This window comes from Podarcis melisellensis, assembly GCF_964234715.1.
Source record: "Podarcis melisellensis genome assembly, chromosome: 5".
In the NCBI taxonomy this organism is placed as follows: domain Eukaryota; kingdom Metazoa; phylum Chordata; class Lepidosauria; order Squamata; family Lacertidae; genus Podarcis; species Podarcis melisellensis.
The window spans coordinates 1,710,513-1,724,499 of record NC_138537.1 but is presented as its reverse complement, the minus strand read 5'-3'; the positions used below and the strand labels follow the sequence as shown (position 1 = coordinate 1,724,499).

Sequence of the window (13,987 nt, the reverse complement as noted above, 5' to 3'; positions counted from 1 at the left end):
GTTTGTGAGTGTCGGTCCTTGGACGGTCACCTTCCAACAGGTCACTTTAGGCCACTACCCCAAACGCAGCCCCTTTGGGCCACATTTGAGAGCCAGTTAGAGCTTCTTAACCCCGCCGGTTTGGTTGATTACCTGAGACTGAAAAACAGGGGGGTTGCTGAGCACTTGCCAGACCAGAAGCGATGGCCGGCGGTGGTCTTCCAGACCGGTGGGGTGCCCATTTGTACAAAGCGTATTTTTGGCTCTCTTTGTGTCCAGGTACAGGTTCTGCCACCTGTTTCCTGGGGAGAACGGCCCCTGCGCACCATTCTCTGATTTGTGCAGCCGGTCTGTTTTGGCCCCGGTGTCCCAAACCGAATCCAAGATATGAGCTCATGCCTCTTCCACTTGACTGTCCTCTACTGTCCCTCCTGTGTCTTGCTGCGGCTTTGCGTCCAGCCTGTGGAGATGGCAAGTAGGCAGGGAGGTCAGGCAGGCAGCAGGAGGAGGCTGCTTTGAAGGCTGAGCCAGGAGAAGAAGTTTCATTGTAGGTGAGCATTTCAAGCTGCCTGCCTGCAGCCTAGGAAGACAGGAAGTTCTCTTCTACAGGGTCAGACCATAGTGGGGACATTGGTTTCTGGGTGGGAGTTGATCCCTGTGAGGGTCTGCCAAGCATGCCTTCCTCTTAGCACGTTTCTCCCTTGCGTCCTGAGTTTGAGTGTCTTCAAAGCCCAGGACACCTTTGGTCAAGGCTGTTCTCCAACTGGAGCGCTCGCAGGCCAGTGTTTCCCAGTTGTCAGTGTTTATACTACATTTTTAAAGATTTGCCTTGAGATAGTCTTTCAACCTCTTTTGTTGACTGCCAGCATTACGCTTTCCATTTTTAAGTTCGGAATAGAGTAGTTGCTTTGGAAGACAATCATCAGGCATCCACACAACATGACCAGTCCAACAAAGTTGATGTTGAAAAATCATTGCTTTTACACTGGTGATCTTTGCTTCTTCCAGGACACTGAGATTTGTTTGCCTGTCTTCCCAAGTGATGTGTAAAATTTTTCGGAGACACCATTGATGGACTCTTTCGAGGAGTAGGAGATGGCCTTTATAAGTGGTCTGTGTTTCACAAGCATACATGTTAAAACCCTGTTTATGGAAGACAATCTTACTCAGCTACGAGTGATCGCCAAAGAGGAAGAAGAATACCTGAGAGCTTTCCCAGTGTTTTTGTCAAGGCTTCCTTCCTTCCTTCCTTCCTTCCTTCCTTCCTTCCTTCCTTCCTTCCTTCCTTCCTTTTATTTGAAGGCCCCTTTTCCACACATGCAAAAATCCGGATTAAAGCCTTTTACAACAAAGAAAGCAGCAGGCCTTATTAGAAAAACTAACCAATAAATGAAACTGACGCAGGGACAAATAGAAGAAGACGCCTTCACCCTGGTGTGGTTCCCCTTTATCACATACACAGCCCAACAAGGCGACAACAAGAATCTGCCGACAGCCACCCAAAGACAACCAGCCACCCTCTAGACCAGTGTTTCCCAACCTTGTGCCTCCAGCTGTTTTTGAACTACAACTCCCATCATCCCTGACTAGCAAGACCAGTGGCAAGGGATGATGGGAATTGTAGTCCAAAAACAGCTGGAGGCACAAGGTTGGGAAACACTGCTCTAGACCAACCCCAACCTCTCTCACCTCCAAGGAAATTCAACAATTGAATAGTAAGAGAATCCACACAAGTGACGCTGAAACAAAACCCCACACATACACCAAGTAGAAGAATAGAAGTTTTCCCACCCAACCCCTCACCATTCCCCCCTTCACCCCTTTCCCCCTTTTCTTCCTAATGTAACACTAATGTTTCACAACAAATGCAGATGATCTGTAGAAAACACAACTTGAAAAAAGAGACAATGCACGTATTTTTGTAAACTAAGAAATCTTTAATAATTTTTTCATTAAAAAAAGCAGGAGTGCACATCAGAACCTAGCATTGCAAAAGCAATTTCATAACTGCACAGCAAAACAGCTCAACAGCAAACATGATAACATGCAAAAAAGCAACATTTCTGTATGTTAAATAGACTACATAAGCAAAATCCGGCAACCATAGCTAAAACAGCAAGGGAGTTTGATGGTTTCCCTGTGGTCCTGGAACACTCCTGCGCCCACCCCCACCCCCCGCCCCCAATGATGTGCCTCCATCACTAGGCGTCACTTAGTTACTTTACTGAGGAGATGCAAAGAGTGAGCAAGAGAGCAGATCCATGTGCAGACATATGCGCTCCCACAGCCTGGGTCTTGAATTGGGAAGTGATGTGGAATTTCTGCAAAACACATTATCAGTGGGGCTGGACTGGAAAAACTGGTAAGATCCAGTTCAGGAGGAACCTTACAGCTGAACATTAAACTTGAAAACAGCTCCATGCAAATTGCAAGGAGGTTTATGTTACATACAGTGGGAATGGGGGGAGTAAATCCTGTTGAAATTTGCACCCAGCAGTAACCTTTGAGTTTCTGTTGAACCGAGAGCGATGTGCACAGACCCAGTTTTCTTTGGTTTTACTCATGTAAAAAGTTACTGTTTAGGGCTGGGGTTGTCAAGGCTTTCTGTAAAGGACCAATGATGCAGCAAGCTATACTCTGGGTCTCATCAATTTCCCACTGTATTTCCATTTAGAATGGCATTCTTAGAGAGACTATTATCAGACAGAGCATTGTGTTTCTGAAAGGTAGGAAATGAATCCCATCCACTCTCGTGGCCGCAATATTATTTTGCACGATTGTCTTGTGACTCACACAGGGGCCCTGAAGTCCTGGACTTTGATTAAGACACTTCCTGCAGTTTTTAAACTGGGTTTGATCAGTTACAAATCCAATGAAAGTGTGTGTGTGTGTGTGTGTGTGTGTGTGTGAAGAATCGCTGCAAAGACATAGCTGTCAACTGTCCCTTATTTGGCAGGAAAGTCCCTTATCCCAGAGCTGTGTCCCTCTGCTGTCCCTTATTGATGATGTCCCTTAAATTTTCCGGGCTTCAAAGGAAGCAGCTCCTCTCCCTCCAGCTGTGTTGCTTGGCTGCATTGCTCACCCAATAAGGAGCCTAAGAACGACTGGGGGGTGGAGCTTGCATGCCTTGTGCCGATCAAATCGGCCACGTTGCCTGGGGACTCGCCTTTGCTCAGCGCTTCCCAGCGGAGAGGTGACGGTGGTTTTCCTTGCTGCATCCCCTTTGCTGGGTTGCTGCTCTGTGGGAACCACCGCTTGAGGCTTCGTTTGGCTGCTGGCTGGGCTTTCTACCTTTGGCTCGGAGGGGCTCAGAAGCTGAACATACCTGTGCTGGGAAAATCCCTTATTTTGGCTGCTGATCCCTTATTTTCAAATCTGTAAGTTGACAGCTATGTGCAAAGACCAGTCATAGCTGACTTAATATTTTGGAGTGCAGTCCTTCTCCATGTTGTCTTCTACAGAGAAACAGAGCAGGGGTTGAACACAAGTGTATCTATTTTCTGCACAGCAATAAACTGCATTTTCTGTATGTCTCGTGCCAAGGCTTTTTCCACCTCTTCAGCTGGCAGCGGAGGTTGCTTGTCGTACGGTAGCTGCTAAATCAATTACCTTAAAACAAGCTGGGATTTCAACCCTCTCCATCAAGGGGGACAAAGGAGCTCTCCACTCTGCAAGACACTTGCTTAAATTGCAGAGTTTAAGATCACATTGACATTGCAACGGTTCGTGCCATGGTTTGGCAGCTCTGGTGGAAATCCACAGAATCTTGGAATTGCACAATTTGAACGGGCTGCCCCCCAAGGGCCATCTATTCGAACCCCCTGCAATGCAGAAATGGCAGCTAAACGTAGAACCAGAATTGGATCTTTCATGAATCAATGTGGCATGGCTGCTTTGGCAATGGAGGGGAGGCAGTGTTATGGGTTGGACAGCAGGAGCTGAGCAGATCTCTCCAATGGATCTTAATCCACTGGGAAGTTCTCTCGCAAAAGGAGGGAGCCAACTTGTTTTCTGCTGCTTCAAAGGGTAGGACGAATGGATTATTAAACTGGCAAGAAAGGATTCCGGCTAAACATTCAGAAGGGCTTTCCGATGGCAAGAACTATTCAACAGCGGAACAGACTCCCTTAGAAGGTGGTGGATTCTTGAAATATACTTGGAGTCGAGAGTGGATTTCATGCTCTTTATTCAGCTCATAGTGGTGAGGAGGAATGGAAGTTTTCCCAGAATGTCTGCTTTATATAGTACATTATTTACATAATGGGCCCCACGTGATTGGCTAATTCCGGGATTCTCCTGTAGCCCAATCAGGTTGCAGATTCACTTCCACCTGGAGCTGGATTGGGTGGCTCCTGTGGACCAATCAGACTGCTGCATTCTGAATCCTATTGTTCTAGGACCAATCAGACTGCTGCATTTTGGATCCTATTCCACTCAGTACATAACATTTCTCCTGAACTGGAAGTTTTTAAAGAGAATTTGGAGGGTCATTTGTCAGAGGATTGGGCTAGGATACCCCTTCCAACACTGTAATTCTGTGTTTCTACCTCCCTGCTATGGAAGTGAGAGCTGGACCATAAAGAAGGCTGATGGCCGAAGAATTGATGCTTTTGAATTCTGGTGCTGGAGGAGACTCTGGAGAGTCCCATGGACTGCAAGAAGGTCAAACCTCTCCATTCTGAAGGAAATCAGCCCTGAGTGCTCCCTGGAAGGACACATCCTGAAGATGAGGCTCCAAGACTTTGGACACCTCCTGAGAAGAGAAGACTCCCTGGAAAAGACCCTGATGTTGGGAAAGATGGAGGGCACAAGGCGAAGGGGGCGACAGAGGACGAGATGGTGGGACAGTGTTCTCGAAGCTACCAGCATGAGTTTGACCAAACTGCTGGAGGCAGTGGAAGACAGGAGGGCCTGGCGTGCTCTGGTCCAGGGGGTCACGAAGAGTCAGACACGACTAAACAACTAAACAACAACAAGGCCTCAAGTCTCTCTTTCCATTGGCCCGCATTATATTTGGGTGACATGAGGGGGCGATAGGAAAAGACCTGTTCCTGTGCAGAAGGTGGTCTCTGGAAGTGCTACCCCAGCTCGCCTGGCCCAGTCGGGGCTGAGTGGATGAGTCCAGTTGGTGGCACTGGCTCAAGAGCGATGCTGACAGACACGACTAAACAACAAACAACAACAACCTCCCTGCTGCGAAAAGCTTCACCCACTTTCTGAAGTTCAAGCTCCAGTTAGAAGGTCAAGAGGCAAGCCAGGCTGGCTTCTGCTCAGTTGGCAACCTTTGTATGGTCTCTCTCTCTCTGTCCCCCCCTCCCCTTCTGACAAACATCACAGAAAGGGGCCAAATGCCCCAGCCAAAATGGCAGATGTAATTGCACTGGGGGATTTGTTCCGATTGGCTGCCGCTGCTACCAGGCTACCCCATGTCCTTGCCTGCTCTCCTTGAGGAAATTAGCAGTTTCCCCTAAGTGAAAAGCTTTGGAATCTGCCCAAAATATGCTCTGATTTATTACTTGGAGAGTCTTTTCCAAGAGAAGAGCGATCGCTCAGACGTTTCTCTGTCCCCATGGCTTGCAAGAAATTAGTGAGGATATTCATCACATGGAATTTAATGAACCACAGTTAATGAAATCATCCGGAGGAAGCCTGAGTGATATTGTTTAACCAGGAAAATGTTGGCTGTCACCAGGCTGTGCTCCTGCAGCATTTCCCCCGAACTGAAGGTGTTTTTCCAGACCTCTGAGACCTGCCCATGGACTTTCTAAACGTGTTAATGAAAGCTTTTGCCAGGCTTTGCTCTTCTTCTCTGCCAGGTGTGAATTGGTGGGAAGAGAACATCTCTCAGTTCCATCACATCTGACCTTATGAGATGCTCTGAATTCCCTGTGGAGATGACACACGGCAGAGTGAATCAGCACAGGCTAGTGATGGCTTTGGACATGAGAACACAAGAAGAGCTATGCTAGATCAGCCGAGAATAATAGAATCCTAGAATTGTAGAATTGGAAGGGACCCCAAGAGCCATCTAGTCCAGCCCCCTGCAATGCAGGAATCTCAACTCAAGCATCCATGGACCATCCAACCTCTTCTTAACAACCTCCAAGGAAGGAGAGTCCACCACCTCCAAAGGAGACCATTTCACTGTCAAACTGCTCGTACAGTGGTACCTTGGTTCTCAAACACCTTGAGAACCTCAAACACAACTTGGAACCCAGACACTGCAAACCCGGAAGTAAGCGTTCCAGTTTGTGAACCCGAAGCCGAACATGCTCCATTTTGAGTGTTATGCCTCTGATTTGAGTGCCACACTTTTGCTTTGAGTGTCACGCTGAGGTCTGTCTGTTTTTGCTATTTATTTTGTGTTTTTGTGGATCTCTTTGGACCCCAGTTCAGCTACTGATTGATTAATTGTGTGACTGCAGTACATTGTTCATTGCTTTCGTTTTAGGGATCAGTTTTCTCATTAGAGAGTAAAATTCACGTTAAACTGCTGTTTTGGGGGTTATTTTGAGAAGTCTGGAATGGATTACAGTCATACCTCGGGTTGAAGTAGCTTTGGGGTGAATATTTTCAGGTTGCACTCCGCAACGACCTGGAAGTAACAAAACGTGTTACTTCCGGGTTTCACTGCTTGCACATGCGCAGACATTCAAAAAGAAGAAGAGTTTGGATTTGATATTCCGCTTTATCACTACCTGAAGGAGTCTCAAAGTGGCTCACATTCTCCTTTCCCTTCCTCCCCCACAGCAAACACTCTGTGAGGTGAGTGGGGCTGAGAGACTTCAAAGAAGTGTGACGTCATGTGCATGCGCGGAAGTGGCGAAACGCGACCCGCGCATGCGCAGACGTGCAGTCGCGTGTTACTTTCGCTTCAGAATGCAAACGGGCTCCAGAACGGATCCCGTTTGCATCCAGAGGTACCACTGTAATCTGTTTTGCATTACCTTCTATGGGAAAGCGCACCTTGGTTTTGGAACGGACTTGCGGAACGGGTTAAGTTTGAGAACCAAGGTACCACTGTACTGTCAGAAAAGTCTTCCTAATGTTTGGAATCTCCTCTCTTGGAACTTGAAGCTTTGAGTCCCTCCAGAGCAGGAAGAAAGAAGGCCTGCTCCGTCTTTCATGTTACCTGCCAGGGATCCCTTATCTGTGCTCTTTACATTACTGGGGGTGGGGCTAGATGACTTTTGGGCTCCCTCCCATCTCTACGATGCTATGAAAATATGGCAGTGGTACGCCAAGTTCCAAGCGATGGAACCTCTCGCTGGAAAGCTTGAGAGAATCCCAGATGGCTGTGCCCGTGCCAGGCACTGCGGCCCCCAGTTTCCACAGCCCCCGCTGTTTTCTCTGCATTGTGCTCTCTGCTCAAGAGCTTTGGAGGATCAATTGTAGCGCGTTCCTTCCCTCCAGGTAATACATATTGATGAAGGACATTCACGCCAGCCTTTCCGTGTCCTTGCTGGCGCAAGGCTCTGCATGCAGAAAGCTTTCCAGATAGACCCTTTAGAGAAGGGCTGTAACTCGTAAGAAGCGCAATCCATCACAAAAAGGGAGATGGTACTCAGCCTGTTCCTAGTGTGGGGAAAAGGATTTCATCACAAGGACCTGGGCAGGTGGATTTTCATGAGCGCTGCCTGTTGGAGCCAGTGAGTAGGGATCCTGTCATGTACTGAGTTGAATAGGATCCAAAATGTAGCAGTCTGACTGGACCTACAACAATAGGATCCAGAATGCAGCAGTCTGATTGGTCCTAGAACAATAGGATTCAAAATGTAGCAGTCTGATTGGCCCTAGAACAATAGGATTCAGAATGCAGCAGTCTGATTGGCCCTAGAACAATAGGATTCAGAATGCAGCAGTCTGATTGGCCCTAGAACAATAGGATTCAGAATGCAGCAGTATGATTGGTCCTAGAACAATAGGATTCAGAATGCAGCAGTCTGATTGGCCCTAGAACAATAGGATTCAGAATGCAGCAGTCTGATTGGCCCTAGAACAATAGGATCCAGAATGCAGCACTCTGATTGGTCCTAGAACAATAGGATCCAGAATGCAGCAGTCCACAGGAGCCACCCAGTCCAGCTCCAGGTGGAAGTGAATCTGCAACCTGATTGGCCTATAGGTGAATCCCGGAATTAGCCAATCACATGGGGCCCATTGTGTAAATAATGTACGGTATATAAAGCAGACATTCTGGGGGAATTTCCATTCCTCCTCACCACTATGACCTGAATAAAGAGCATGAAATCCACTCTCGACTTCGAGTATACTTCAGATCCCGTACCCTGTTGAGTGTCGCGATCATTCGTATCAGAGCTTGGGAAGATTCTTGGCCTGCAACTCCCTTCAACCCAGGCAGCTTATGCCAGGGGTCAGGGATGGCAGGAAGAGTGATGCGAGGTGAGAATATTCTCTGCTAGAAAATCCTCAGGCGAATATTCTCCACAAGCTGTAAATTCTAATGTCAGAACCAGTTTGACAACCCACATTTTAAAAAATCTAGGAAAGAATAAGTCAAGCTGTGATATTTCCAGTGTAAGTAATGAAGAACGGTTCTTGGTTTTTTTGATCCAGTTACACAACTGGGCATTGTGTCATTCACTATTGTCAGTTCTGAAATGTGAGCTACAGAAAACATATATTATTATTATTATTTATTTTTATTATTATTATTTTAGTTTTAAAAATGCTAGTCATTTAATTTGATGAACATTTGAATTCATATGTATTTCAGCTATATGCAATAGAGGGAAATGGCTTGGGCTTAGATTTATGTTACTGAAATCTGAAGTGGGGGAAAAGGGAGTGTGGACAGAAAGATGACTGAAAATAAATAAGTGTGTGCACTACTTTGGTATTGCATTCTAGAAACGCCAGAAACCACTTTATGCAGAGTCAGATCATTCGTCCCCCCAGTTCAATGTTGTCTACAGCAATTAAGAACATAAGAATGGTCTTCTGGGACAGGGCTCACTCACACGACTGACTGCTTTTGAAATAAATAAATGCTGGTTTTGATGGACTCGTGATCTGTCCCAGCACATCTATTCTCACGTTGCAGTTCCTGAGCTTCCTCTTGCCCTCAAACATCAATGATACATTTTGGAAAAAATGTGTTTTTGTTTTTGATTTATAAATTATTTTTATTGGTTTTACATATAATCACACTGGGACGCGGGTGGCGCTGTGGGTTAAACCACTGAGCCTAGGGCTTGCTGATCAGTAGGTAGGCGGTTCGAATCCCCATGATGGGGTGAGCTCCCATTGCTCGGTCCCTGCTCCTGCCAACCTAGCAGTTCAAAAGCACGTCAAAGTGCAAGTAGATAAATAGGTATCGCTCCAGTGGGAAGGTAAACGGTGTTTCTGTGCGTTGCTCTGGTTCGCCAGAAGCGGCTTCGGCATGCTGGCCACATGACCCAGAAGCTGGACGCCGGCTCACTCGGCCAATAAAGCGAGATGAGTGTCGCAACCCCAGAGTCGGTCACGACTGGACCTAATGGTCAGGGCTCCCTTTACCTTATAATCACATTACGTAACATCACACCCTCTTATTGGTTCGGCTGAGCCTAACAACTTCCCTCCCATCTGATGATTTACAAAATTAAACTTTACATCTTTACATTTCGCTTTGTTTCCTATCCTTGTTATATCATTACCTAAAATATTATATTATTCAACCTGAATAGGTAGCAATTTCACCTTGCAGATCTTCAGATAACCCAGCCAGTGATGTCAATTGCTTACAGTTCTCTTTCAAATATAATATAAATTTGTTCCAGTCTTTTTGGAATACTTGGTCTCGCTGGTTCCTGATTGTTCCCGTCAGTTTTGCCAGTTCTGCAAAGTCCATCAATTTCATCTGCCACTCTTCTTTGTTTTTTTTTTATAAAAATTTTTATTAAGATTTTTTACAGATTAGCAAACAGAATAGGTTTCATAACATCCTTTCATTCTATTGCGGACTCCCTCACGTCTCCCGCTTCCACTTTCATCATTAAAAACGAATTTTTCCAAGCAAATTATCATCTTGTTTATGCTCTTAATTACAATATTTAGGTTAAACTCAAATAAAAAATTATAATTTAATGGTAGACAGTTATTTCTGCTCTGGCTTCCTTGTTAGGATTCAACCAAATTACAGTACTTTTGTAAATAAATCTTAAATTTCTTCCAGTCTTCTTCAACCCTCTCCTCTCCCAGGTCGCGGATTCTGCCAGTCATCTCAGCCAGTTGCATATAGTCCATCAGCTGCATCTGCCATTCTTCCAGTGTTGGTAGATCTTGGGTTTTCCAGCTCTTAGCAATAAGTATCCTTGCCGCCGTTGTAGCGTACATAAAAAATGTTCTGTCCTTCTTTAACACGTTCTGGCCGACCATGCCCAGAAGGAAGGCCTCTGGTTTCTTGGTGAAGGTATACTTAAATACCTTTTTTAACTCATTGTATATCATTTCCCAAAAGGCCTTCACTTTAGGGCAGGTCCACCAGAGGTGAAAGAATGTTCCTTCATTTTCCTTACATTTCCAACATTTGTTATCAGACGAATGGTATATTTTAGCCAATTTCACTGGGGTCATGTACCATCTATATATCATTTTCATTACATTTTCCTTCAGAGCATTACATGCTGTGAAGTTCAGCCCGGTGGTCCATAACCTTTCCCAGTCCTCAAACATAATGTTGTGCCCAATATCCTGGGCCCACTTTATCATAGCCGATTTAACCACTCTGCCACTCTTCTTTGGTTGGTAACTCCTGTTGTTTCCCTCTTTGGGCTAAGAAAATTATTGCCGGAAAAATTCTTTCTTGTTTGCTCTGCATTTGAAAACCTCATCATAACCAAATTTTGCAGGCTTGCATCTGCATTTGAATCCAGTTTGGCACTGTTCTGAAATGAGGTGGCACACTTGAACCTTTCAAAAGGTGATTTTAGCTGCTGATTCCAAAACTGATTTCTTAGAATTCTGATTTTTGTTTGTTTGGTTGGTTGGTTGGTTGGTTTACAGAAGGTTGCTTAGAATTCCTAAGCAGATTCTGAGATTCTAGGTAGGAATAGGATGTTAACTTGACTTGTACCAATATGAGGGTTGGGTGAATCTGTCAATTTCAGTTTCCAATATTTCCATTCTCGCGTTCAGTTCTGTATATTTCCCCATCAAATTAATCAGTGATTTTTCTGCTAAAATGCTTTTTTTTTTTGTATGCACCTTTGCCCAGTACAGTCATACCTCGGGTTAAATATGCTTCAGGTTGAGGGTTTTAAGGTTACACGGTGACCCGGAAGTAAGGGAACGCGTTACTTCCAGGTTTCGCTGCTTGCGCATGTGCAGACGCTCAAAATGATATCACGTGCATGCGCGGAAAGTGGCAAATCGCGACCCACGCAGTTGTGGGTTGTGTTCTACTCAGGATGCAAATGGGGCTCCGGAACAGATCCCATTCGCATCCAGAGGTACCACTGTAATTCATATTTTTGCAAGCACTTTCCACTGATGAAAAAGCATTTCTATACACATTACTCCTGGTACATGTGCTTTGGAACACATGGCTTGGCTTGAGAACTGCATTGCAAAATTCAGCACATTGCTAATTTGGGCGGATGGTTGCGTTTGGGGTTTTGCAAATCAGGTAGCTTTGCCATTAAATGTGAACTGGATTGACTCCCCCCCCCCCAAGCAGTCACCATTGCTGCAACAGATTTTGCAGGGGCTCTTCCCATTCACTTGGAAAGTTTGCATAGCACAAAAGCAAGGAGCAAGTAGTAGGTCCTGTTGAAAGCAGCAATTTTGTCTTTCTGGGACTGCTGCGTCAGCAACGCTCTCTGCTAAGCCAGAGAAATAAAAAATAAATGTTGTCATCCCGCCACGACCTTGAAAGGCCATGCCCTATTATGTCGGGGAGGCTGGCTGCTTGGCAGTCAGGTCTGTTTGCTGTAGCTTGTCGTTCTGCTTGCCGGGGCTCAATGCAGGCTCTGTCCCACTGATCCGCCTGCCGAGGTCCCGATAAACTCTGATAAAACGGCATCTGATGTTCAGAGGCACCAATCGCCCCCAGAAGAGCAATCTGGCTGCCTGGAATGCATTTTCTATTCCCCGCTCAATGGAGCCCAGATGGCTTCTGCTACAGTAATTTTCTCCATTGTCCAATTTCCACAAATCCCCCCCCCCCATCGCCTTATTTTCTGCAGTTCCCAGTAGTAAGAAGCGAAAGCATTTCCTGGAGGGTCTGAAGGACCTTTTCCAGTATCTGTTCAATTCTGAATCCCCTCCCTCCCGCCCACTGTCCCGCCTTTTGTCAGCTGTTTTAGTAAATTGTTTTCTCTTTCTGTGATTTCCTCATTTCCCCCCACCCTTCACTCTCCCAGTTCCCTGGATTTCATTCTTTCATTATCATTATTTGTATACCATCCTTCAACCATAGATTTCAGGGCAGTTGCAGCCTAAAATTACAATATAGGGCAGGGGTAGGCAACCTAAGGCCCGTGGGCTGGATCCAGCCCAATCGCCTTCTCAATCTTGCCCATGGATGGTCCAGGAGTCAGTGTGTTTTTACATGAGTAGAATGTGTGCTTTTCTTTAAAATGCATCTCTGGGATATTTGTGGGTCATAGGTCTGAGGGACAGTGGACCGGCCCCTGCTGAAAAGATTTGCTGACCCCTGATATGTTCTTGTTGTTTAGTCGTTTAGTGGTGTCCGCCTCTTCGTGACCCCCTGGATGCCAGGGAGTCTTCTCTTCTCATGAGGTGGCCAAAGTCTTGGAGCCTCAGCTTCAGGATCTGTCCTTCCAGTGAGCACTCAGGGCTGATTTCCTTCAGAATGGAGAGGTTTGATCTTCTTGCAGTCCATGGGACTCTCAAGAGTCTCTGACCCCTGATATAGGGAAACACAAGAAAACTAAGAACAAAAACAGCCTGGCCCTGATATGACCTGTAACCCAGTGCGCAGAGTCTCGCGTGTGACTTTACCTATAATTAGAGGTGCTCTTGAACCACTTAGATGAGGAGGAGGTTTTGGGAGAGAGAAAACTGCTCAACTATATGCATGTTTTTTCCTTGATCTCACCTTCAAACACTTGTGTTGGCCTCCCCTTCCCAAGGATGCTGAAGGCTTTGTAGACAGCATTGAACCATGTTGCAATGCACCACTTGTGCTCTCCATTGGCCTTGGTGCAGGGGCTCTAGGTTGGGGGGGAGGGGTCTTCAGCCCCTTGCCTGATGTTGTGCGGGGAGAAGGGGGCTGAGAGCGGAGTGCCAGTGGTAGAGCATATGCCCACACTGCCCAGAATGGACGGGCTCACAAGTTTCCTCCTCCTCCTCCTCCTCCTCCTCCTCCTCCAGGGGTTACTCAGATTCCTTACTTCAGCCTCTGACAACCTGGCATCATCCAGATGTTTTGATCTACAACCCCGGACAAAGAGTCAGAATGAAAGGCTGTCTTACATAGAATCACAGAACTGGAGAGATGGAAGGGACATCTGCAACGCAGGAATCACAACTAAGCTGGGTCCCATGGCAGAGGCCCCCAATTCCTTTCCCTTGGTGACCCACTGAGGGCTCTCAGGGGCCCAGACCAACCCACCTCCAGTGTCAAGCCAGACAATTGACCTGACCCCATGGCAGCCAATCTGGGCACAGAGCAGGAGGAGAGTTTTATTTTTCAATTCCTGTGCTGCTTTGCTGCCGGTACAAAGGGGGGGGGTGACATTCAGCACGCCCGCGACTTAGACTCCCACACCTTGTTGTTTAGTCTTTTAGTCATGTCCGCCTCTTCGTGACCCCCTGGACCAGAGCACACCAGGCACTCCTCTCTTCCACTGCCTCCCGCAGTTTGGTCAAACTCATGCTGGTAGCTTCGAGAACACTGTCCCACCATCTCGCCCTCTGTCGTCCCCTTCTCCTTGTGCCCGCCATATTTCCCAACTTCAGGGTCTTTTCCAGGGAGTCTTCTCTTCTCCTGAGGTGGCCAAAGTCTTGGAGCCTCAGCTTCAGGATCTGTCCTTCCAGTGAG

The 13,987-nt window shown here is 46.5% G+C and overlaps 1 protein-coding gene across 4 annotated transcripts in view; it reads left to right on the top strand.

Moving 5' to 3' along the window:
- The window catches only part of IL1RAP (interleukin 1 receptor accessory protein), a 95,432-nt gene that overhangs the window by 12,067 nt on the left and 69,378 nt on the right, over positions 1-13,987 (top strand). The gene's annotated exons all lie outside the window — the stretch shown is intronic.